The following is a 24,568-nucleotide window of genomic DNA, read 5'->3' on the forward strand; positions in this document are numbered from 1 at the left end:
AAAAGCAAAGGTCTTGCCCTTTTTAACCGTGTTCCTCTGCTCTGGGGTAACAGCCCCTGGGGTAGATAATAATGGAGTAATCCTCTTATCTGTTGCTGCTTCCTTCACCCTCACAGATCATTTTTCTTCTGCTCTAGTGTATCATTCCATTCTGAGCAGGCACAGTGCTGAATGTTTTCCCATTTGAGTTTTGTGCACAGTTTGGCTCAGTTCAGATTACACCGGCGAAATGCAATGAAAATGAGAACTTACACAAGCATTTCAGAGAAAAATCGAATGGTACTGACACTGTACCATACCAAAAGCAGTAGGGCTGCACTCCTTAGTGATTTAATTGATCGTTTAACTGATAAAAACCAAGCCAACTAAAAAATGAAATAATTTCAAAAACACAGGAGCTGTTGCTTGGTTCATTGTCAGCCGGGAATGATTTTAGCTGATTATGTCGCTGAAAACATACAGCACTCTTTATTAAATTCATAAAAGAAACTCACTGGCACACACACACATGCACTCTGTCACTGACAATAAGGCCTGCAAAGCTACACACATTGGCACACATATTGGCGCCTCCGTCCAGGCATGTTGGACATGGTGTGTGAAAGGTGCCCTGCTGGGCGGTTGGTTACAAAGACTATTTCTGTACTCGCTCTCAGGCAGAGAGACAAGCAGGATGTGAAGGAGATGAACTCTCATCACACTGTGCTAAATAGCACCAAGGGGCACAAACCACACCTAACATTAGCGTGCTCCCTTCTAAAGCTGTCGTGCCTTTGGGGCTCCGGTCTGCAGCTACTGAAAGGTCATCTGAGACCCATGAGTACACGTGCGAGTCTTAATAGCTGATGCATAGGATTTTAATTTCATCACTGTTGCATATGAGAACGGATAACAGGTTTTTGTCCTGGTTTGTTTTTCAGGGTCAAGTTAGCGTGGATGCACCTTTTTCAGCAACACCTTTTTTGCAGATAGCTCGAATGCTGAGCACAGATTTTTTTTTAATGGTGCACTAAATGACTGCTGGTTAGGCAAGTGTGTGTGTTACAATTTTTTAGTAAGCGTGGTAAGACAGGTCTTTTATTATAACGGAAGTCTTTGCAAGTGTTGCCCTGGCTTGGCTCAACGTAGCTTGTTCCTTGCATTTTACCGCGTTGTGCTGCGTTCAAGAAATGATTATACAATTACTGTGATTCTTCTTATTGTGCACATATCATGAACAAACAAAGCCATGTCTCTAGCATCTTTTAGCTATTATAATAATCATTATTATTATTACTCACTCCTACTATTACCACTCTCTGTTCAACCAAGACGTGTTGAATGCATCTCAGTTAGCCAGCTGACTGTGAGATATGTACGGCAGACACTTACTCACTCTCCATGCAAACATGTGTGTATATTACCCCACTGTGATGATGGGTCGTAAAGGAAACTACCCCGGTGTGATGATAGCTTTGGGCTGAATGGCAACACCAGCTCTGCATTTTCGTTTGTATGTTTCTAAGCGTGTGCGGCTGTGAAAAGTCACTGAAGAGGCCTCTCTCTGAGGGCCTCCTTCACTGCAAAGCCGGCAGATTCTGGCAGGTGCTAACTAATTCTGTTCAGATGAACACACGTGGGGAAATGGGGAATTGCGGTCCCACAGATGGATTATGAACTGGATTGGTGTTGGCACTGGAGCGATATCTCACTGTCAGGGGTAGGACAAACATTTTATCCCAAAGGCATCATTGTTGCTTAATGCCTTTAAGGACCAATTTGCTTGAAAAAAAAACAGAATAAAAAAAAATAAAGGCTATTAGCCAAGCTGCACTTCCTACGCCACCTTTGTCCAAGTTTTAGCTATGTTCACCTTGGCTTCTGAATTCCGCACTGGCATTTATCTGATCATGTGACCACTCGTATTTCTCGCCCCAGAGGCATCACCTGCAGAGTCACGTCAAGCTCTCAGCAATGAAATTGATGCATAGAGCTTCATAAGTGACAGGGAAGAGGTCTCATTTTGGATCTATTTATGCTCCGTGCCAGAGCACAGGATTTTCATATCATTCCCACAATGCCTTTCTGGTCTCACCAGCACTTCCTGGTTGCACACAGCCAGGTTGTGATAGCATATCACATAATAGAATCTAATAGAGGTGGGACACAGGGGGACATGGGGAGATGTATTGGTTGTTGGAGGAGGAAGAGTGGAGCCCATTTGTCAAGCTGTTATCAGTAGCATCCTGGAATTTGTCAGAGTCAATAACAGGACTACTGCGCATTGACAGACAAGCCTCTTACATACGGTGAAACTGTAATTTTTTTTGCCAGACATCAATGGCTGTGCCTCAGCTCTCTATATATTATGACTTGTTTTGGCAGGGATTGAGGAGACATAGGGGGAACACCAGCAACAGCGGTGGAATACCAACTAAGTGTAGGCTGGATGCATAGATAACGAGAGAGTTTAGACACAACAGCCCCTTTTTTTTCCAGTGTTTGAAGAACCAATATTGAATTTGGAGATAATGTGGCGGAGATGAAACACTTGCTGATCAGACAGCCATTAGCTGCATCCTGCCGCTGCTCGTTTTAAGTGGTTTTTCGCTCTCCGCTCTTCTCACATATGCTCTTTTAAGTGTATTCTTATTGAATGTTGGGAGATACAAATCTTTAAATAGAAACGTGGGTGTAAAAAGGGCACGTGTGGAGGAGGGGTGCACAGAAAAACAAGCTGATCTTTGATGTCTGTGTTTTACTTAACCCTCCGAAAGAAGCCTTGATGAGATTCCAGGATCGATAAATCTCGAGAGAGTACAAAAGATCAAAAATGGGCCCTTTTTTCACTTCCACTTTTTTTCCTGTTATTCCCGATCCTCTTGATGGCTCTCCCATTTCGGTGCGCCTGTGCCCCCCCGAGGACGGCATGCCTCTGCTCATCGGCTCTGGTTGCATTTTCAACCCTGCCCGGCAGCAGCTTCCATAACATAATGATTACCTTTTGAGAAAAGTGCCTCCTGGGGACGGGAAAGCAAAGCTGCGGTTGAAAAATGATGTTCCCACACAATTATGTGAGGACAGCGTAGGATTCCCCCCACCCTCCTCTTCTCTGCATCTTTTGGTAAAGTGACACAAGGAAGGAGAAAACTGCTCGCTGCTACCTGCAGCCTCAAAGTTGTGGTCGGAGTCAGCAAGGTGTGCCAAGTATCACAGCTGTATCCTGCGATCGATGACCTGCCTACCAGAGAGCTGGGATCAATGGTGCCCTCCCTGCTCACACTGCAGGCTTCTCTGGTTTTTTTCTCATGGGCATGCGCTGCAGCCCTATTTTTCCTTTGCTGAGCCTAGGTGGTGAGATTAGTCACGGCATAATTTAAGGCAGACAGATGGAGACAGATAAGTACTCACTAAGTTTTATTTATTTATTTATCTAATGCAGAATGGCCGCAAATACCTTTTTTTTTCCGCCTGCCAAATTTTCAAGGGCTGCTCATGAACATGTGGTCTCGGGCTTAAAAAATATAAAGCACCTGGGCCTCTCTTCAATTTGATCCTTTATTACTGGGTCGGGCAAACATGGCACAGCAAGAGCTAATTTCCACCAGTTTCGAGGGCAATCGGCTCACCGCGTCTTTAAATCCCTGCAAGGAGGGAGGATTGCCCTTAAAGAGTGGCTAATACTCTGGTGCCCGTTGTGTCGAAGAGGCACAGATCACAGCCGCATGCTGCCCTTTATGAGCTAGCGTGCAAGTAAGACATTACGGGCAGGTATCCGCTGGGTTGAACATGCTCCTTGGATAAGTTCAAAGATGCTAAATGGGTATAAATTAATGTTATCACCTGGTGTTTGACCGCGTTTAACATTCAAACAAATTTAAATTGTTCGGACTCTACTGCCGGGAGAGCTCCACTTCGAAACTTCTAAGATCTCATCTGAATGACATTTGTTAGGGTTGCGGTTCTAAAAAGACAGTTGGGCGAACTCGGGAGCTTCAAATTCCCCCTGCGACTCTGAGCTCTTTTGGCAAGCAGAGAGCTCCAGAGAGTGAGAGGCTGTGGGAACATCATCTCCCTGCTCTGTCCAAATTCTGCTACCCGGCACAGTCGGATAAAGAGGCCACCGGTGCAGCCTCCAGTGTTTCAAGTCTGATTAATCTTCTGATTAGGTTAATCCAGCAGTGCTTCAACGGAGGGAAGCCTCCATTTTCCTCTTTCTTTCCCCTTCAGGCTCTCTTTCTATCTTTTATGATTATCTTTAAGGGTAAAGGTGTTGCTCTTAACGTCATGCCTCACCTTACTTGAAAGTGTTTAAAGTAGACTTAACATCAGGCTTGTGTTTCCTCTGCTGGATTTGTTTAATTTCATTGTAGCTGCTGCTAGGAAAGCCTCCCCGAGACAAATACCTTCGAAAACCTGTGTTCGATTGAGGCTCTGCTTATTGTTTAAAGGGACAAAAGCTAATGAAAGTCGGGTAGGGGAGAATTCTTTACTTGGCGCCACTGGAAGATACAATAGAAGCCCTTTTCTGATATATTACCAGAGTTGCAATGAGTAGAAGATGTTAATGAAGGTCAAATGACAAAACGCTCTCTCTCTGCGTTCATAGTAATGATGGTTCTACACATACACAACTAATTTAGCCCAACGCTGCTTCATGATTGGAGGACATTTACTTCACACTTTGTCTCCTGTTCTACTGAATAATGTTTTTTTTTTTTTTTTTGTGAAGAGTTCCTGCATAATTAGCCTTTTGGTCCACAGCCATCTCTAAAATACTAAAGAAATAGGATGTGAGTGCTGATGTGCAAACCTCCCAGCCAGTCCTCTGGTGTGTTTAACAGTCTATTTATTTTTTAATAATCAAGCATTAGAGGTTCATGGTAATCGTATTTCTCTTGGCACGCTGCCTTTGTCTTCGGTAGGACAAATTAATTTGCTCAGTCTGTTAATTGATTTGAGTGATTCCAATCACTCAAATGAGTACATATTGAGTGATTGGACATATTTCTGCAGATTTCTAGAAGGCATTTCACTGACAAACAGGATCGTTGGAGCTGTGGGTTTGTTTCTTGGATGCTTCATGTTGGTTATGATTGATACTGTGTGTTTGTGTTTATTGCCGATCCCTTTGGTTCTGATAATGAGCTGAAATGTAGATGTGATTTCACTGTAATATTATTATCTTCTTGTTATACTCACCTCTCACCCTGTTGTCTGTTTCAGGGGGTGTTAGGGAGCATTGTGGAAGTTCAGCTATGTCACGTCCCACCCGTTCGAAAGCACAAACATCTGTACAGGTGTTGATGTTCATTGTGATTAAAAAAAATCTTGTCAGAAGCCACGTTGAGCACCTTAAGCCTAAATTTCTACAAGATGTCTCCTTTTCGTGTGACTAAGCTGACTGAACTTTGTGAGTATGTGTGTGACTTTGAAGAGTAGGAGGGCAGGCTGGTTCAAAATAAAACTGGCACATAGTTCAATCATCCTGAAAGTCGAGTCTTTGAAGTTGCACATTTTACATTTAAAGCTTTTGGCTGATGGTGTCGCACGGAGTGACTCTCACGGAGTTAGCGAGCCAGAGTTTTGCGTCTTGACGCTTTGAAACGACACGTAGCTGTGGGTAGAAACACTGTTGTGCTGTGAGATCAAGCCCGTGACCTTTTAGTTACATGATATTCTTTCTAGCATCAAGGCCGCCCCTCTTCCTCTCCGGATGCAGGGCCCAGAGCAACAAGCATCACTACTAAGTACTGCTGTGACACAACTCTGGTTGGATATCGGCCCTTGCAACCACACTGCTTCGAGTTACACTGGGCACCAATCTAAAGGGGCTTAAATTTTTAATTTGTGCTGGAGAACAGAGATCACATCTTGGGAGGATAGCATATCTGTAATTTATTTAAGAACCCCACAGAGGGAGAGTTATTTCAGAGACGGCGTGCTGGAAGGGAAGTATCCATGTGGCATTTTTTGCTCAGCCCAAGGGGCTTGTAGGTAGACTCCACTCAGCAGTGACCTTCTCCGCGATGTGGAGGAGCGCCGAGGATGAGCATTCTATTTATGTTGCAATCCTCGGGTAAAAAACTGTTGAGTGCAGAAACTGTTTCTCTTCCGTCCCGAGGAACAATGGAAGCATTTGAATAATTGATTTGAAGTTTTGCAAAAACTCTGAATCCTTTTACATTTCACCAGAGTAAAGTGATTCACCAGCTCTGTCACCCCCACAGCTGGTCTCATCTTGAATTCCTCTCCCGCTTGAAGACGCGCTTCTCTGAAGAGTGTAGCAAAGAGTGCTCGACTTCCCTTGGTCAAACACACGTCACCTTCGCCGGTGTGAAATGAAAGCTTTGTCGCTCTCAATTAAACCGGGCCTGATTAGCGCTGACAGGTGTGGTAGGTGTTCAGTTTACACAAGCAGCGGCGACAAACATGCATGCAACAATCTGCAGCAATTTATTCAAATCACCGTCAAAGCTGCCACTTATCCACGGCGGCGGGGTGAGTGTGTACGTGTGTGAAAGTGGGGTGAACGGTGAGGGGGGGCTGTGGAGGCTGATGGTGGTGGCACGCTATCATGCAGTTCATCCTTAATGAGTGTGGATTAGCGGGGATGATCCGGGCTTTGCAAAACCCCTGGTCCGGGGCTGGTGGAGTTTGTGTGTGTCTCTCGGTCTGTCTGCGTGTGTGTGTGTGTGTGTGTGTGTGTGTGTGTGTGTGTGTGTGTGTGTGTGTGTGTGCAGTGATAGGAGGTGACGTCATGACACAAGCCAAAGTCTGTTTGGAAATTGTTCCCAGAATTCTCCACAAAGGCTGATAACTGTAATAATACATCAGATGACCCGGAGTGTGTGTGTGTGTGTGTGTGTGTGTGTGGGCACCCGTCTCATCCTGTCCTGTCCCCACCAATCACCATGCAGTGCATCAGCCACCTCCTCCCTCACAGATGAGCATAAGAGCTGATTAATATTTCTCTGCAGTGATTTATTCATTCATTTAATTATTCGCGAGCTGTTGCCTACAAGGGGATAACAAAACATGTTTGGGGTTTTTTTCGTCAACATAGTGTAAAGAAGGAGCATCTAGAGGTGGGAAAAGGGAATTTGAACGTTATGATTATTTCATGATTGGGTTGCGCAGTGTTTTTGGACGCTTTGTTAATAATGCTAAGCCCTTAAGGCATGTATTTTTGAGCGCGCTACCACTCAGAGCCCAAATTATGACACAGCAAAAAGAGTGTTTGGAGAAGCTCGTATCTAGTGACCGTAGCATCGCGAGGTTGAATTTGCATGCTGAAAGTTCAGCCACGTCTGCGTGGAGGAGCATGCGAATGAGCGAACGCTGCTCTCCCCCTCAGCAACGGCCGAGGAGCTTTCCCTTGAATTTCCCACTTGAGCCAGTGAAGCTGCTCAAAGGCCGGCAGGTAGCGGAGAGCGTGCGCTGAGAAGTTACTTGGTGGAAATACGCGCAGCTATGTGGATGTGCAGCAGGGCCGTACTGATAAAGGCCCTGGATGAGCGAAATTAAAAAGCAGTTTCAGAGACAGGAATCGTACAGGTTCTGAACCTGTGGCCTCTCTAAATGGAATGATTGATGCCCTACTTTTGGCCACGAGGTCGAGTTAGCAAGCGGACTTTTCAAACACCCCACTGCCTCAATGTGTTGACGGCCATCTCTCTCCCACCAATGGTTAATCCGGAGATTTGCAGCAGCCACATAAAGACATTACAGTGATATGTTTGCTGACTGAATGAAATATGGGCCACTGTCACGAAACTGCAAAGCCATTCTTTTACTCAACCCTGGACCTCTCCCGTCACCAGCACACACACGGTGCACACGCTGCAGTGTGTTAGATGGGAATCAGATGGTCAGACAACAGTTGTTGTAGCAGCCATAAACATGTGGCCTGGGAGATGATTTATAATAATTAATCCGCTCTGTCCAGTCCCAACAGCCTCCCATTCTTAACCCCCCACCCATCCACACACACACACACACACACTCACAACCTCCCCACCCCCTAGCCAGTCAGGCTCGGGAACACAGCTGTGACCACCTCGGCACCTTTCCAACACGATGTCACCCAACGTCCCTATCGAAGGACATCGGAGGGGATTTAGTCCGTCTATCTCTCTCTGTCCCTGTTAAACCCCCGAACCTTCACAATAGAACACGCGCTGCACTTAATCATGGCCATCATATCATGAACCATTAACATGAGGGCCTACAATAACATTATTTATGGAGGCGTTAATATTAATATCGACCTGTGCGCTGTCAGGCGAGCTGATTTACTGAGGGCCGGAATGCCAGGCCGTGTCGAGGTGGCAGGTGGGCTAATTGAATATCAGTCACCGCGTACAGCATGCCGATAGACGCTCACTCACCACTGAACCCGCGCGCACACAACTGACCAGCGCATGTGCACAACAAAGGGACGAACCTGCGCACGTGACCTCGCTCCAAACTTCAGCAAGCACCGTGAACTTCCTTGTGCGTGCAGGTGCACACCAGCGAGGTCACCTGATAGACTTTCTAACCAGTGTTGCGTGGCAGTCATCATGGCTGGGCCTCTGCTGAGAGCATGTTAGCATAATGGAGGCTGTTGTACTTATCTGCACAAAACAGGCCCCGCTAATGAAACTTCAGTCAGAGTGGCTCATTGCTGGAGCATTTCATCTGTGAATTGTGGCGTTTGAGTGTGTGGAGGTTCTCCGGCAGAGCGCAGAGGTGCAGGATTAGTTAGCAGCCGTGGAGAATAATGAGGTTGCAGGACAAAGGCACTCTGGTTGAGTGTGGAGTTTGCTCTGAGGGCACCTCTTGGCAATTTCAGTAAATTTGAGGCACAAAGTATTTTACGGAAAATCTAAGGTGATGGATATGATAAGCACAGGGTTTTTAATTGAGCAAAACTCTTCCTAGTTTTTTACAATAAAGCCATTTTCAGACATGGAATACGAAACATAGCTGCCTTCGTGTATCTGTTGAAATGTTTGGCTGCATCACTCATGGATTATTTTGCCTTGGAAGCGGGAAAGGCCATCGTGACTGCTGCTAGGGACACTCGCCACCGCTATGATACCCTTTCATATCAGTGTCATCATTTAATATTTTTTGATGGCCACTTGTGGTACCTGTTTCACAATATCTGACGGTGCACAAGCAGTGAACGACAGGGTGATAATTTCAGGCTCTTGTTTAATTCCTATTAGACATTTTTCTGGATATGCATGTGTTCATCCGCACAGCTGGACTGAATGAACACTGGAAATAGATGGACTGTTATTACTGTAAGAGGGTTTTTTTAACCTCTGATTCTCCGGTCACACCACGAGGGAAAAATAAGTTTTACTGATGTGATATGAGAAGATCGATCTCTGCAGTACCTTTAAAATGGTCTCGTTCACTGTTTTTCCTAGTTTATACTCTGAGATAATAAATGTATTACAGTGATCGTAGGCAGCAGTACTTAAGCGCAACTGCTGGTTTAATTTCCTGTGTAGCTGGGTAGATACGCAATGGTACAAAACAAAGGAAGGGTACAAGCAAGACATGGAGACATCTGGTCATTTGCAGTATTTTGTGGGTGAGAATGCTGCCTGGAGTAGATTGGAATACATTTGAATGACTAAAGGAGGTTATTATCCAATGAATGTCTCATTATTTCTTTCAGAGAGCCCAAAGGGGCCTTGACTGGTGCCTCGGTGCCTTGCTACGTGGCTTTGAATTGAAACAGTAATTTCCATGAGGTCGATTCTCCTTCTCTTACATTAGCATTTTTCAACATTTAGCCAATGCTCTACACCAGAGCAGCTTACAGTGAATGATCAGGAGACTTATTCAAGGACACTATATTAGGAGAGCACACAGAGTTGTTGACATTGTGACTGCTGAAAGACCTGTGGCACCGATGACATTTGTCTTGCATTTCTTATCATTAGAGCGCTCCGGCGGCCCTTTTTGTAAACTAAAGGTGCTTGAAAAAGTCATGCAATAAAGGCAGCAAAACGCTGCTCTGTAACAGGGTTGAGGCCAATTCAAGGCTAAAGACCAGAGGAAACGTAGCCTTTGGAGTCAGGGTCCACGACTCTGGAACAACCTGCCAGAGGAGATCAGGCGAGCTGGCTCTGTTTCTCCCTTTAAATCTCTCTTTAATAATGCACCTTTTCCAAGCTGCTTTCCCTCGAATGGATTACTCCCTATTTTTACTGTACTTGTTTTTACTGTAGTACTTTTATTTGTTATTCATCTTGTTTTTGTGTTAAGTTCTGTAATATTATTATTATTATTACTATTAATTATTAGTAGTAATCGTAGTAATATTATTATTATTATTATTATTGTTATGCATCTTTCTTTGCACAGTTAAGGTCAGGAAACTTACTCTCCTGCCAGAGAAATGAAAGCTTGGTGATGTGCCAGAGCAAAAATCCGGCTGTTATTTGCTGTGTGGTATGAATGAAAAAAAAAAACCTAATTTCATAGTGTGTAGTCTTTAATGTGAGCAAATGAGTGTTCTTTAAAGAAAATCATTTTTGAATAATTTTCTCGACTAGTTACCTGAATGATGTCAGACTTGAATGGATCATTGCAGCACACCTTCTTGACATTTCTAGACAGCACTGCATTCGTATAATCCATCGTTTTCAGAATATGTTGAGCAGCTGAGTAGACTGAAGATGTGACTGTGGTGTGAGAAGAAATGTTTGGAAAAGTTTGGAATTTTCCAACCTAATGTTGCGACAAATCTAGTGTGTTATTTGGCCTGTAGGACTGAAGGTACCTGTCTTTTTAGGAAGTACCATACTTGCTTAGTTTTTTGTCGTTGTTTTGTGTGCTCTGCAGATGAGTTTCAATAGCTCAGATTCTCTGTCAGTCACCTACAGATATACAGAAGAAACATCTATCTTGTTTCCTCATTTCCCTTGACTTCCCTCCTCTCTTCCTTTTCACTTGTCATTTCCTGTCCCATCTCTCTTCCTCTTGGCTCATTCTATCGTCTCTTCCCACGTTGCCCCCTCTCTTGTCTTCCTCTCCGGTCATCCTTGCTCCTTCAACTTGTCCCTTCTGGACTCCTCCTCCTCCTCTTCTCTCCTCCTGACTTAGCCGCTCCTCCCCTGTCACTGCCCGCTCTCCTCTCTCTGAACCCATCCTCCCCTCACCCCTGACTTCTCTCGTTTCCCTCCCTGAGACATCCCTTCCCATTGAATACCTCAGCTTCACATTCCTACCCTCCTCTCCGCTCACACCTTCTCCTCTTCTCTTGTCGTCCTCTCTGTTTCTTCTGTTCTCCAGAAGTGTCGTAAAGATCCATCCTTTTATACCTGGAGAACAATGGCGAACGAGGAGGTGGGGTGAGGACAGGCCCTGTCCTCCGACGCTGCCATGGCAACATTTTTTTCATTCAAGGGGAAAGAAACCTCTTTACTTTTGTCACATCAAGGTAGAAACTGTGATGACATTTCATCATCTGAGATTGAAATGTGCATTTTTTTAACTTCTCCAGTGGCAGACCCGTTGACATTTGTACAGAATAGGTCAGCCTTGTGTTTTCTTACTTTTGTGCTTTTATTTTTTTTCCCATTTATACGCTCAGTGACTTCCCTATTCTTCTATTCTGAATGTACCCTATGTGGTCACGTTGCTGGAGAGAAAATACATGGTCCCATTTCTGAGCATGCATGTTTTCATTCCCCAATTTGCCATGCACCATGATGCTCGGCCATCTGTCTCAGCGCGGTGACTAAATTCAATGCCAATATGTTGCAGGGTCATGAGAAAACAAACCGGAGCTTCTTTCCACGTGAGTGGACGAAAGCAAAATTTAACCCCAGCTCTGCAGCTAAAAAAAAAAAAAAAAAAAAAAACACAGGACACTGACAGAGTTTGAGCATCACGCTCTCACCTGCATGCTATTGCGAGGAGATTTCCACTGTCTTAGACGTTGATTCAGGATGAGTTTTAGCTTCCGTGCCGTTCGGCTAACCCTTCATTCCGGCTGATTAATGGCGACTCGCCCAGCCAAGGGAGTGTCTCATGCGACGGAGGAAGCGGTAGTGCAACAGCGTGTGTGCAGTGAATAAATGCTGTACATTAAACAAATTCCCCCGCGCTCGTCTTGGCAGCCAGGCGTGTGGGAGGAGGGAGTGTTGCAGAATCGGCCACTTTTTTTCCCCCTTCTCTCTCGTTCACTGACACACACATGCATGCATGCTCATGTGTGTAAACAGCCGCACATGCATTTACTTCTAGACATTTTTTTCAGGTGAAATGCTTTACACACTTTCTGGCGTGCTCTCATCTATACCCTCACCAACACACAAATACACACATCCCGACTCTCCCCTGTGCTGTAGTGGGTGTATCAGGGGATCCCTCAGCAGCCAGCCTGTTAGTTGACACTGATTGGCCAGCGAGGGCCAACCTGACCCCAGTGGCCCGTCAGAATAAAGGATCATGTTGACCGTCGACCGTTGAGGTAATAATGTCCACAGAGGATGCTGGGAGACTGTCTCCAAGCAGCACCCGGTTCATGAGCCAAAGACGGAGAAGGGGGGAGGAGAGGAGTCAATAACATCAGGCCGAGGACAGACAGACATTTCCTTTTTCCTCCTGCAGCACAGCATAAAGCTGCCCCTATTAACGTCATGTTTTATAGGACTTTTCGAAAAAGCAGCAATTTAATTTCACATTTGGTGAATACTTCTAAATTTAATAAGCAAGGAGAAGTTCAATGTCAACACACAGTCACACCCAGATGATGTAAACCAAGAGCTTTTAATTGCTTAAAGAAGCGGAGCATTTGACAGTAGCAACAGTCAGAATAATTTAAGAATAAAAGCGTGAAGCGTTATGCCGTGTGGATAATTATATATTACTGGCATTGCATTTGCACTTGGTATGAATTATGTGTCCTCATTACTTGCACTCTACTCTATCTACATGATAACTTGATCTCAGTATGCAGAACTTGTATAAATATTGTATTTTCAGCTCCTTTTTTTTCAACATAAAACCTTGGTGTCAAAGTCAAAACTCTTTTTTTAACGCTACCACAACAAGCCATGTGGTGCATTTGGGGAAACTCTTCTGTAGGAGCTGCAGTGCCCATATTAATCGATCATGCCCCTGTCTTGCATTCCAGCAATAATATTCATATCGTTATCTAGAAGGAGACTCTGGGCGAAGAGTAATGATGAGCTCCTCTGACCTTTCACGGGAGATAACCTTCCTTAGCTGCACAATGGATGCTTCTTATGGTGGACTCATGGCCGCCCACAGCTGCAGACCTGACTGAGGGTATTGACTGAAAAAAATCGAGTGAGGCTACAGAGCAGTAGACATGTCCTCCAGATGCTTAGAAACTCTCGGAAGCATGTGTACAATTACATGTACAATCGCACAAAAATGCATGTCGATATGCAGTACTAAAAAAAAATGACATTACGAGTGTACAAGCACAAATGATATGGATACATCCCTCCACATTAACTTACGGATCTGTAAACGGCACATGGATGAATACCTAAACATGCATCGACCACGCTCGTGCGCACACCCACACACATGCACCCACAGATTTGGACCGGGCTCATTAGAGATGTGAAGGAGAAAATGATCAAAAAAAAGCCAGGAGGGATTTCATGCAGATTCGCACTCCACCGCTCTCAGGCAATCAGCGGCAAGCCTCCTCTTCGCCGAGAACTGTCGTCCTGTGGTCACAAAGGGCAAGGAGGAGAGGGAGAGAGAGAAACTCATCTCAGCGTTTGTCGAATTCCTCCACCTACCACTTGAGGAGGCAGTTCATTTAGTAGTCCCTTTCATTAATGTTTCTCTTTCATTTTCCCCCTTTTTCCCCCTCTCCCCCGTTCTCTGCCTACTTTAAAGGTACAAGCGAGCGAGTAACAAGAAGACGAAGAAAAGAAGAAGAAGAAGACGAAGAAGAAGAAGCCGCTGGAGCAGCTGAAGATATGAAGCTAAAGAGGTTTTAAAAACAACCCAGTGGTAAGTGGGCCCTCTTTTCTTTTTTTCTTTTTTTTTTGCACAGTGCATATTAGGGGAGTCCTTTGGTTGTCCAGGAGTCTCACACCCTGCACAATTACTGATTCACAATGTGGGGCACAAATTTACACTTTCATCAGTCCACATTCCTCCTACATTTGTCTTTCCTTCCTCCCTTCCCTCCTCCACCTTCCCGTGTTTCTATCTTCGCCTCTGGTTACAGATCTTTGATAGTCACAGTGTGGCCCATGTGAATATGATATTTTCTATTCATATCCATCTCAAGTTTCGCACCACTGCTAACGACACTTCATAGTCATCAGAGGCAAACCTACTTATGCTTCTATATTGCTGAATTTACTTTCGTCATTTGTATGTTCAAATACACCTGCTTTTTGTCACAAAGTGGGACTGTGGGACCCTCTTCAACCCCTGAACTCCTATTTGTCTGCTAAATACATTTTTGCTGTCACTGCTGGTATCTCACACTGTTGGGTAAAACACAAAGCTGGACATATCCAGCACTAGATTCCTCGGCTACCGAGTTCATACGCTCCATACATTTTTGTGCAATCATGTAAACAACTGCGAGTCCGCAAAATAGTGTAAACGCTTATTGAAGTTTGGTGACTCTGAGCGTCCAGTGTCCTTATTTTTCCTTCCGAATGATCACCACAGCATGACACATCTTAAACTGTCATCTTCCTCCACGTATTTCAGCGCTCCTGGTGCTAAAGTCAACCGTATTGACAGCAGAGCTGCGGCTGAAAGAGGGCTATCATCTACCTGTCACAGCAAGCTGGCACTGAGGAGCTCCTCCCGCACTTCTGCAGTGCTTTCATTCAACAAACCGCGTTGCTGGTTCTCAGACCTGGAAGCTGTCATGCATCAGTTGAGAAGAGTTATGCACCCAGTCAACTGACTTTTTACAAGTTCATTCACAATCACGTCCTCTCTGAACATCGAAGCACTGAATTCATTTTAAAAGGTCTCCACGCAAATTGTCTTTCAAATTGATTATCAGCCAATACTCAGAAAGAGAGGGGCCGAGAAGTTGTGAAAAACAAAATTAAAGCAAGACTAATTAAAAAGTCATCGTCTAATTTTGGACTGATCCACTGTGCATGTGTACGCTGCACATCTGTATGGATTAATCTCATTCACCCAGATATTACACCATCAGGTCACGATGCAGCCTCTTGGTTGTATGTCAAAATGTTGTCCTCTCTACGGCTCCAGTCCAGTGGATAGCTTCATTTCGAGCTGAAATATCTACTGTAGTTGACTCCACTGCCATTACATACACTGCACACCCCATCCTCATTTCCATATCATCTCTTGATTATTAGTGCTGCTGGCAGAGCGGCGGACATGCAGAAACTGCGGATGAGTGTAAGCTAATAGGTGTCAGAGCAGATGCGGGCCCAGACGTCCCCTCGCCGTGTGCCGGGGGTGGCCTGCTTCTCGTCACCTCGCCGCCGGAGGCCAGCAGCCTCATATTAACAGCTGCATTTGGCATATTGGGCCGTGATGATAGTAAAGCCTCAGTGACCTGCTTCATTTGACTGCAGAAGTGGTGGAGAGGCGAGATAGCACATCTGGACCCCCCACCATGGGCTCAACAAGCTGGAAACTGAAAGAGCACAGAGGGAAGACCGAACACATTAGATCCACTGATGATTTTTACTGCCTGACCGTGTGTCATTTCTACATCAGCAAAAGCATTTCAGCAAATATTCAAAAGCTGTGTTAATATGTCATTGATTTATTCACCTCAATCCAAAGTTCCACATTAACACACGGAGCACCACATTTTTCCTTAAAAAATGCTCATCAGCTTGTCATGGCATGTCTCTTAGAGGTCAGCTAACTCCTGTCTCAAGTCATGTGCCAGTTTTGTTGGTTTAAAACACCACCAGTACATGACAAGTGGCACAATTCACACTTTTCACTCATCTAAATCAGCTGTAATCTGAGTTATAGTTTAGCTGAGTTGAGTTTCTTGACCCATGCATCGCAAAGAACAGAGGTGCCTTCCAGTGCAATAATGCGTGTGATGTGGCTTCACTTCAGCACAGTTTACCACCCAACCAACAACAAAAGAGTTCAAATAAAAAGCTTAAAATGAAAAGGATTGCATGTTCCAAGGAATATAACACATATATTCTATTTAATAATAAATAGAAACACACATTGCTAATTTAAAAGGAAAAGTGACATGATTGCACACAAAGGACTGCACATAAAAATAACACTGGAGCCTCACATTCTTGCATGCCTGACATGTTGATAGTCTAACTGCCTGCAGATAAAACACATGTTCACACATGTGTTCACACCACAATGTTGTAATTTCCTGACTGTTGTTCTAGAAACCAGGACAACAATTATGTTGAGCCGCTTCATGCCTTTTACATACCAAACTCCAGCATTCAGCCTCCAGCGAGGATGCCTTCAGTGGTGCATCGATAAAAGGTCAACAGTGTTAAATTGCACTTCAGCAGGTGTAATTTGTATGAGGGTTGTAAAAGTGACATATCCAACTCTAGGGCCAAAAATGCATCTAATTGGACAAAATGTCATTGATAATGTTTCTAAGGATGGCAGTTAAACTCATTGCTGCAGCTGTTGCTGGTTCAGGTGGGGAGTTTCTCTGAGTGTACCTGACTTGGCCAAATCCCTAAGACCTTTGCACCTGAATGAACAGGCAGCAGCAACTGTTGGCTGAGCTTTAAAGACAGTTTCTAAGGAAAAGAGAGCAGTGGCTTTTAAGTGGCTCCTAGGATGTTAGCAGCACAATTAAACAAAGCTCTGCTAATCTTTACAGCTGGCGTCAGGAGGCACTGTGTTCTTGCGGAGCGTCGTTATCCGTACCATGGCACCGGGACTCTGACAGGCTGGATAATGTGCCCTGCGAGCTGACACCACCCTCATCACAGCGGTGCCTTCACTGCACACTTACTGTACTAGCAACAACCCTAATATACATCATAAAGAGAGAAGACAAAGAACAAGGCAATGAATTTGCATTATTCAATTATACACGCTCCAGTTATTTGCAGCGGCATTTAAAGAAATGTAAATTGACCTCAAGTTTGGAGGTAATGAATTTGATTATGCCAGCGCATGTAATTTCATGGTATTTGGGAATGAAAGATGTTTTGCTCATTACACTTTCTTCACTGTGATGGTGGAAAGCTATGCAGTGTGATGCGTTTTAAAGGTCCCCTTTTTGTTTTATGCTTTGTATCATTATGACACAATTTTCCATTTTGCTTCTTTGGCGCTTGGAACACATCCAGGTTTAATTTCTGTCGTTGCTCGTTCAGTGCAGCTCAACCATAAACCCTGAGAACATGTTACATTGAAGTTGAACTCGTATGTACACGGCATTTTATACCACCTGCAGGGCTTCGCCTGACCCGGAGACACGCAAAACTTCAGCAAAGTAGTTAGCAAACTATCCTGCGAAACTTTGGGGAAGCTGATGGATGAAAATAAACAACCTGCTGATGTGTCCTAACATTAAAGACTTGGATATATATATTTTAGGGTGGGGTGGAGAGATGCTATCTTGGGTCTATTAATGCAGTCATCGCTGTGTTGCTCCAGGCCGTAGGGCCTAATCCAGAGGAGTGAGAGTGAATGGGACTGTGGCTCGGGCTTGCCAGACCTACTTAGGTTCTGGTTGAGAGCACAGTGCTGTGTGGGCGAATCTATTCTGTCCTGGGCAGGGCACAGCATAAACATTGCCCAGGGAACGCAGGCAGGCAGGCATGCAGGCAGTCAAGCGGACAAGAGCAAAACTATAAGGATGGTTGCCTTTAATTTCCTTTCTACTGACTCCCCTCAACTGTCCAGGGCTTTAGAGCGAGAGAGGGTAAAGAGAGAACAGAGTGTATGTGTGGGGAAATTACCTGTAGAAGCTATCTTTTTTCAGGGGCTTCACCAAAGTATGTACTGTTATCCACCCTCCTCTCTCTCACACACACACACACACTTACACACACACACACACACTCCATCACACTCTTTCACGGTGAATCTTCCCCAATCCATCCAGTTGATGGCTGTGAAGCAATGACTCGCTCATTCTCTTACTGTCTTTAAGTGATCTGTGTTTGCTCCATGGCACTCTGGCGCTCTGACCTCCTGACCCTGCGTGTAAACAGAGCACCGGCGCTCCCCCATCCACTACCCGCCGCCACCATCCCCCACCCTCCGCTACCAAATAAGGAAGAAGGAGCCACTGAGAGCCAGCAAGTCGGTCAGCCAGCCCACTGAGGAGGCCATTAGCGAGCCAGCAAGCCAGTGGAGAGGTTGGTAGAAAACCACCTCTGGCATCACTCATCACTCCCGGCCTCGCCAGCCTCTCCGCGGCGAAGGAATGCGCGCGCACGCTCACGCCGTGTGCACAAACACTCGCTCGAAGGCACGCTCCTATCTGCACACCACGCGCACGATGACCCGAAAGCGTTAAAAGGCACTCAAATGCACACGCATACAGTACGCTGCACACAATGACACACATTGAAAGGCACACGTGCCAGTACGTGCACACCCTGAAAGACACACACGCACACACAGCACATTAAAAATCACTCAGAGGCACATGTGCGCACAAAAGACATATTCACAGGACACTACACACGCACACAGCATGTTCACAGAGTAATGATATATTACTGCATAAAAACACCCCTACACTAAACATAAATTATACACTGGGTCGTTTCAGCAAATTCCTCTGAACAATCTAAGATGTGTTTCTAAATTTGCTGAAAGATGGATTTATATGGTGCTATACCATTACAGTCCTTATCTGTCAGTAAAGGTGCTTATTATCACACTAAAAACAAGGCAGCAAAGATTAGATTGAACATAACAAGGCCATAAAATGTTACTACTGCTACTGTAATTATATTTTTTACATCTGATCATTTTCTCCAATGTTTGCATTTAGTAAATTTTAGATCAAAAATTATATAAATTCTATTTACCTTTCTTATCGTGGTGGAAGAGCATCTCATTTAGCAATTAGGCATAAGATATAGACTGATGAGATTGTTTTCTTTATGTTTTCTGTAAATCATGCCCCTTTCACCCATCAAATAGATCAATAAAACCTAATTTGCTTGCAGATTTTACAGACACAGATTTTCCTGTACATACAGTGGCTGCAGACAGGGGGGGAACATCAAGTATAGACTATCTGATATACGGTGTGTTATAAAAGGCACACACTGGTCCAACCACACATGACACACACCACTGGAGAACATATGAAACCTTCACTAGTTTACAACATTCACAGTTAAACTAACTGCCTGCTCAGTCCAGTAACGCCAACTTTGAAAAGGTAATGCACCGTGCTGGAAGCCAACGGCCACCACATAAAACAACACCCGTCAGTTTAACGGGATTCGCAGGACGTACAGCTAAACACAAAACACTCCTCCTGTGTCTGTGTTTTTTTGGCTCCCTCTGCCCTCGCTCTTTCTTCTGAAATTCTCTGGTTTATTTAGCTGCGCTCTTTCACCTGCCTCCAAATGTCAGCTGAGTTCAACAGAGCTGGAGGGAAAACACTCTCAGAGAGAAAGCCTTATTGAGAGTGAGCCGGCGAAAAGAAATGCACGAGAGTCAAAGGAGGGAGGGAGGGAGGCCGCGGTAGCCTCTGCTCAGAAAAGTTAGACTGACTCTGCTGCATTACGCTAACAAATCACACTTCATAATTTAGATATTTATCTGATGTCTTCTCCACAAAGGCCATCGTCAGACTTGCTAAGTGGAACTCTTATCATGCATCCTGTCAGGACGCATTCAATGACAAACTGGATGCACAGTAATGGGATTTTGCTCGCATTGCTCCCAGCTTCAAAGGCATACAAAGTGGTCAGGCCGACTCTGAGGAGCAAGTGAGTCAGAACGCAACACCAGCAGCTCACCTGGAACAGCGAGCCAATGTCCAATGCCCTGAAGCTCTGGCCTGGGTTGCTATTAATCAAAAAATGTGTCAGAGGGTGAGATTTGGACTCTGCAGCTGCCCACGCATCCTCTTGTGTTTGAGCTGGAGCTCAGCAAGACAGTAAACCCCATGTTGCCTGAGCTCTAATGAAACACACACACACACAAGAAATGCATCACGTGTGACAAGGCTTCTCAGGAGCTCAAACGTTCCTAAACATACAGAAAGAGCTGACAGATTTATTCTCCATCCAGCAGCATGTAATGCATTCCCATCCCTGCCCCTCCCAGTACACCCACCGAGCTCCCATCTCCATTCTCAAACTCCTGCCTATCGCAGTGCTCACTTGTGTATCAAGGTAATGAATTCATAATCTCTCTCAAGCTCTTTGTAGATCTCTATCGTGGTGGGAGATAAGAGGGAGCATCGTTGCACTCTAATAGCCGTCAGTCTGCCTGTGCTCCTGCTGTGTGTGTGTTTGTGTGTGTACAGTATGTGTGTGTGTTTGTGCTAAGCAAATTACCCGCCGCCACAAAAACCCCAGCACACTATCCCCCATTTTGGCTTCCGGGGAGGAAGAAAAGATAGGAGCCCAGAGCGCCGTCACTTATCAGCTAACTGTTGAAGCTCCACGTCCACTAAAGGCAGCAAATGCCTCTCAGAGAGAAGAGTGTTCAGCACTGAGAGCCCGTCCGCTTTCTTTCTTTCTTTCTTTCTTTCTTTCTTTCTTTCTTTCTTTCTTTCTTTCTTCCAGTGTCTTGTTTGCACTAAAACGCCACATAGCACTTTCCAACTTCGCTGACAAACACTCAACCGCGGGGGGAGTAAATATCTGAGAGGGCGAGGCATGCTCAGAGTAACCAAACTCGCGCCAGGGTGGGGGGGGGGGTTGGCTCTAGAGGGCCGTCGGCTGCAGGGTGCACGTTTTTAATTGTGTTTTCGGTGGGGTGATGAAATGTCGTCCGTTTGAGCGCGAGCTGGCAGTAAGTGGGCTGTCCCCTCCAGGGACAGAGTGAGCGATGGTCCGCTGCTATCGGAGGTGATTGTGCCTCAACCCCTAGGGGTGACAGATGAACAGAGGGGAGCAGGGAGACAATAGGGAAAGAAGCCACACTCTTTTTTATTTAACAGTCTCACATGGAGTTAAAAACAGGGCAGAGGGCAAGAAAGAATTGCAAGTATGCATGTAAATCTGGACAAACTTTGGCGGTGTTGACAAGCTTGTAACATTCTGCTCTTTTGTTGGCTCTTGGGTCGCGCGCTTCCTGTTTCTGTAAATAGAAGCAGTGATTTATCAAAGGGAAAACCCACCAGAACTTAATTTTTTGTTCACAAAATACAGTTTGTTGATCTTTTAATGGTAGCATAAATCTTTCTTACGATATAAATGGAATGAAAAAGCTAAGTTATGTTTATTTTAAGCCTTTTTAAGGGGAGAAAGCCAAAGAAAATCTATCTAATATTGTGGCTAATTGATATAGACGAAATATTTATTGAATGTGAAGAAGATCGCACCCCTCTACATTCTGAATATGTTTCTATATAAGAACTGTAAAAAAACTGCTGTGTTTAAAATTGTATTGTGGGCTGCAATTTATTTTTCTTTGCTGTGTCTTTGCACATTCATATCATGCTAAAGCTGAGTTTCATTAAAATCCAGTTGACTAGCTATATTGCATACATAATGTAGCAGTGCTTGTGTCTAATTTGATCCGTTTTTCTCAGAGGATTTGCTTTTTTCCTCGCACGCTAGCGTTTTCTGCGGGACAACGGTGACGGGCAGACATTGTGGCGAGGATCACCTTCGCTTGGAGGCATAACAGCTGACAGAAGGAGGCCAGTAGTTTCAACAGGGTTCGCCGGTCGTTTGCAGCATCTTCACACAGTACATTTTGTTACACGATTCCGTAACAAGACGCAAGCGATTAAACGCTCTCCCCGGAGCACCACATCTTCCGCTCTCTGAATTTACATGGCGTTTATGAACACTCAAAAGGAAAACAAAAAGTGGAGAGGGAGAGCAGGGGGAAGAGGGCTCCTAGTGTGGAGGAGTCTCATTATTCTGTTATGGATTGCACATGTCAGGCGGTAAGTGCTCTTTTTATCCTTCCAAAGCACTAGCCTCGGCCACTGAGCGCATTTCCCTACCCGAGTGAAATTTACCATGTTAAGGCTCACGCCACCAGGGGAATGGCGGTGAGTGCTCTGGGTTGCCGCTAAGATTTACAGGCCTGATTAAATAAGGGGCTGTAGTGTGAATAAGAGGCCAAGGGAGAAATCTACGTAACATAAACACATGTTTTTGCTCACCAGTCAAATTGATTAGACCCCCCCTCGTCGGTACACACACGCACACCGTTACACCTCTTTATGGTGTGTTACATGTCACGCTGGGTTTTAAACAAAGAGCAGAGAGAGGGCAGTGGAGGATTGCTTGTGGCTCAGGATGGCTTTCTGCCAAGATGGGTCTTTTTAAAAGGGCCCGTTCCCATCCATTACTGCCTGCATACCTTGAAAAGTTCACACAAAATATATTGCTACTCTCCCTCCAACAGGCCTGGAGAGGCTTATCATTTGATGCACTGTGCCTCACAAATTGTAGCCCCCTTTCAAAGACTGCCTAATTCAATCTCATTTCCTTCAATTTTTCCATCATACACCCAGGGCCTTAATGCTCCGGGAAGGTGCTTTGACATAGACAGCTAGCAGCATTTTTCAGCTGAGCAACTGGGCTGGACCAGTTTTTTTTTCTGTCCAGAGACCACAGTGGCTCGTAAACCCAAGAATCAGCCAGTCACTTTCACCACCTTTTGGGCCAGAGTTGATTTTGGATTAGCATATAATCTCAAACAAAAGTCAAGAAAACTTAATTGGTCTCTTGCACAGATGCAGTGACATTTGGCCGCATGCTGGCTGGTGGTAACTGACTGTGGGTCAGTTGACTGATGTCGCTCCAGCCTGTGTCTCGCCTCCCTGCTGGACAAAGTGGACACCAGCTGTCACTATTCAAATTCAGATTCCACCAGCCAATCAGAATTGCCGCTTCAGCTCAAAGCCAGTGTGTTTGGGCGACATCATGTTCAAATCCCTCCTCACTTATAAGTGAAAGAAGTGGGGTGAGGAGTGAAGACTCTCACCAAAAGTTGTTGAAAATAATCTTTTTCTTCACTGTGGCATGTGAGTAATCACTGTAATCAGCTTTATTACAGCTGATTGTTTTGCTGTTTTTTGTTATTATAACTTAAATTAACACAGTTCACATTAATTCTATTACTTCTGAAATTTAAATTGGAGCAGGGACAAATGGGACATGTCATGGCAGAGGGGGTAGAGTAACTTTTCCAACAACAACTTCTGTTTGTTCCAACTCCGCATTTTAGCTGACCTGCAGTGTAGAGAGCTCATAAACTGTGGCTTAATGGCTTAATCTACCATAAACATCACTGTGTATCTTCTGTAAAGAAATAGATCATTCTATTTATAAAATACTATCTGGGTTCTTATAAGTACAAACAATTCCACCACCATTTCTCTCAGTGGTCAAGTTTCATCAGTCTTATTTGATTAAGGCAATGCAAGTGCCGGTGGTGAAATGTCAATGTAAGAACTTTTATTTGTGCATTTTTCTGCTACTCTACGTCTATTAGGCGTTTATTTGATAACTTAAGTTACCAGTTACTCTCCAGATTCATATTAACAATACAAAATATAATCAGCAAGTAAATTTATAACTATCAGTAAGACTATTGATCCCCAAAGGGAAATTCAAAAGCTACCCAGCAGTATATAAAATAATAATTATGTAGCAAATATATAGAAATAAGCTCAAAGTTGCCCCACATTAGGAGCTGCAACGTAAAATTTTGATGTACATTTTAGCGCATCAACGATGAGGATAATACACTAATATAATTAACATTATTCTGAAAATAGTTTTTCTTTTGGTACTTTAAGTAAGTATATTTTGATGCTAATACTTTTGTACTTTTACTTGAGTAAAATTTTAAACGCAGGAGGGAGTATTCCTACATTGTTGTATTGTTATTCTTACGTAAAAGGTAAAAGTAACTACTAAGGTAAAAGTCAAAGTACTTCTTCCACGACTGGCAAATGTGTGGGAATATGCTTTGTAATGTAAGCATATTCTGTTGCAATAGCATGCATTAATGTGCATTTTAGCTGTTTGCCCTATGTTTTTTTTTTTTTTTTTTTAAGATAGGCTTATTGAAATACAGTTAATAAAAACATTAGTATGAGCAGTGGACAGTGGTCACATTTCTTGCTATTTTGCAAGAGACAAGTAACTTTATGTAAAGAAATAAAGAGTGAATGTCCATCCAAACATTCACATCTCTGCGGTAAACTGTCCGACAGCTTTGCACGCCACTGCACCGCCGCGCTGCGTACTCGCCTGCTCTTCATTCCGCCATCGCAGCTCAGATTTATGGAATAAAATGATCCGCCACTGTGACCCGTTTCGCTACAGGCCCCTTTCTGTTATGATTTCCGACTAAACGTGCTTGAACGCACCAAGCGGCAGAATTTACGATTCAGGAGAAGTCAAGAGACAAAGTTTAAGAGGCGGCATTGAACGCAGCACAGGGCTCCGTATTTTTTTTT

General features: G+C 44.4%; 1 protein-coding gene across 2 annotated transcripts in view; it reads left to right on the forward strand.

Annotated features, from left to right (window-relative positions):
* ptprsa (protein tyrosine phosphatase receptor type Sa) overlaps window positions 1–24,568 on the forward strand; it is a 226,312-nt gene that overhangs the window by 26,423 nt on the left and 175,321 nt on the right. For both annotated transcript variants that reach the window (XM_041935428.1, XM_041935430.1), the window contains exon 2: window positions 13,870–13,986. The gene's annotated coding sequence lies outside the window, so the exon portion shown is untranslated. The remainder of the gene's footprint in view (window positions 1–13,869; window positions 13,987–24,568) is intronic.

The sequence above is a fragment of the Chelmon rostratus genome, chromosome 4, assembly GCF_017976325.1.
Source record: "Chelmon rostratus isolate fCheRos1 chromosome 4, fCheRos1.pri, whole genome shotgun sequence".
Taxonomy (NCBI): domain Eukaryota; kingdom Metazoa; phylum Chordata; class Actinopteri; order Chaetodontiformes; family Chaetodontidae; genus Chelmon; species Chelmon rostratus.